The sequence below is a fragment of the Trichomycterus rosablanca genome, chromosome 4, assembly GCF_030014385.1.
Source record: "Trichomycterus rosablanca isolate fTriRos1 chromosome 4, fTriRos1.hap1, whole genome shotgun sequence".
Classification (NCBI taxonomy): domain Eukaryota; kingdom Metazoa; phylum Chordata; class Actinopteri; order Siluriformes; family Trichomycteridae; genus Trichomycterus; species Trichomycterus rosablanca.
This window is the reverse complement of record NC_085991.1, coordinates 17,679,461-17,681,729: the sequence shown is the minus strand read 5'-3', so window position 1 is coordinate 17,681,729 and position 2,269 is coordinate 17,679,461. Positions and strand designations below refer to the sequence as shown.

General features: G+C 48.8%; 1 long non-coding RNA gene across 1 annotated transcript; it reads left to right on the top strand.

Moving 5' to 3' along the window:
• The first annotated feature begins 620 nt into the window (after window positions 1–620).
• LOC134311430 (uncharacterized) lies at window positions 621–1,470 on the top strand. Its single transcript, XR_010011420.1, has 2 exons — window positions 621–1,031; window positions 1,141–1,470. It is a non-coding gene; the product is annotated as an uncharacterized LOC134311430 (long non-coding RNA).
• Window positions 1,471–2,269: the final 799 nt, after the last annotated feature.

Below are 2,269 nucleotides of genomic sequence, written 5' to 3'. Positions count from 1 at the left end.
TCCGCCACAGGTTTTTCCCCCTTTGAGGCCTCCCTAGGCTATCAGCCCCCGTTGTTCCCCGAGCAGGAAGCAGACGTGGCAGTTCCCTCCATTGAGCAACATCTCCGTAGGTGCCGAAGAGTCTGGAAGACCACCCGGGCTGCTCTCCTCCGGACTCGTGACAACAACCGCCGGTCGGCAGACCGCCATCGGAGACCTGGCCCCCCCTACGCTCCCGGTCAGGTCGTATGGCTATCTACCACGAATATTCCCCTCCGCTCGGTATCCAAGAAACTCTCCCCCCGCTACATCGGCCCCTACGTCATTGAGAGGATTATTAACCCCACGTCTGTGCGTTTAAGACTCCCCCGCCACATGCGCATCCATCCCACATTCCACATCTCTCAGCTCAAACCAGTGGCCTCCTCCACCCTGAGCCCTCCTTCCGACCCCCCACCACCCGCCCGGCTCGTCGACGGCCATCCGGCATACACGGTCCGCCGATTGCTGGAGGTTCGGAGGCGAGGCCGAGGCCTTCAGTACTTGGTAGATTGGGAGGGCTACGGACTGGAGGAACGTTCCTGGATTCCCCGATCTGCCATCCTCGACACCAACCTGATCCGGGAGTTCCACCTCCGAAATCCTAATGGACCCGGTAGGCCGCCTGGAGGCGGTCGTTAAGGGGGGGGTACTGTTATAATCCGCTCTTACCTTGTTACTTTCGTTTTCTATGGTTATATTTTCATTTGTATTTTCCGCTTGTGTACTTTGTTAGTTCTGTTATCCTCCGTTTTATTTTTCGTTAAAGTTTATTTCGGACTTTCGCTTTTTGTTCTTGTTAGATATGTGTGTGTGTTTTTGCCTGCCCGGCTTCCTTCTCCCCCCAGCGGCTTGGAGGGGTACTGTCCCCAGAAATTGCAGTGGAAGCCAGCCAATGGATCGCTGGAGGGCGGACCTCACTCACCTGTACCTCATTTTCCATCTAATCAGCTACCGCTTATAAACGCCGGCTTTTCCACCACGCATCGCCAGATTGTCTGCTTGTCACCGCGGTACAGTGACACCTGACTCCTGAGCTGATCTCTCTTTTTAAAGGACATTATCTTGTTGCTGTTCAAACTATTTTTCAACGTTGTTGTTTTTCTTCCCGGTTGATTCTAGCCCAGCGATCCATTCATCATCTGGCTTCCCTGTTGGTTCCTGGACTTGGCTCCTAGCTCCTGCGACCCTGGTTCATCTTCCACTACCACCCCTGCACTCCTGTTGGTTCCTGGACTTGGCTCCTAGCTCCTGTGACCCTGGTTCTTCTCCCACTGCCACTGTTTGTTCTGCCTAAGCTCTGGACAGTGTTGGACACCAACCCCTCTTGTTCCTGGACTCAGATCATAGCTCCTCTTACCCACAGTATTGCTCCAGCCGCTTCAGTGTCCTCTGTTTGGACCTATCACCATTTCCCCTGTTTGTCTGAATCTAATAAATATTCATTGTCAACTTTAGTTCTCGCTCCTTTTTGTGCATCCATACTTGGGTTCCCCTACGTTACGGGTTTTCTCAAACCCCCATATCATAACAAGGACCAGATGCAGATTGCAAAGAGTGGTGGATAGAGTGGCAAAAATCATCGGTGCTCCTTTGCCCACCCTCCAGGATTTATACAAAACAAGGATCAGAAACCGGGCAGAAAAAATTATCACAACCTAGACACAAACTTTTTAACCTCCTACCCTCTGGCAGGCGCTACAGAGCCCTGCACACAAAATCAAACAGACACTGTAACAGTTTTTTTCCAAATGCCATCAAACTCATTAATAACTAAAACTGAACTGTTGTGTACATGCCATATTGTACTTTATACATGCTGTATATTACTGTAACTGCAGACCTCTACAAAGAATGCTCTGTAAGTAACCTCTTACTTTATCAATGAGTATCAAATGTCAGCGTAACCTTGACTTTTTACTATTATTTTATAGTTTCTGTTTTTGACAAACAATGTGAGCTTAGTTCTATATAGTTTTTTTATGGATGGTTATTTAAAGAAAAATTTGATTATTGTGCTCTTATGTTGTTAGGATGACTCATTCCGCCACCTTGACGTTGCTTTGCTCTCCCCATCCCCCCACCTCAGTCCAGCCTCTCTAAAGATCATCATTGAGGGAGAAGTTGTGACGGACAACATTCAAGACCTGCCAAAAGCTATGTGCATTCTGTTTGGACTTACTTACACCCTGCATCTCAACTATCCCAAATAAATGAGGAACACATTCCAGTTCATCCAACAGGTTCTTCT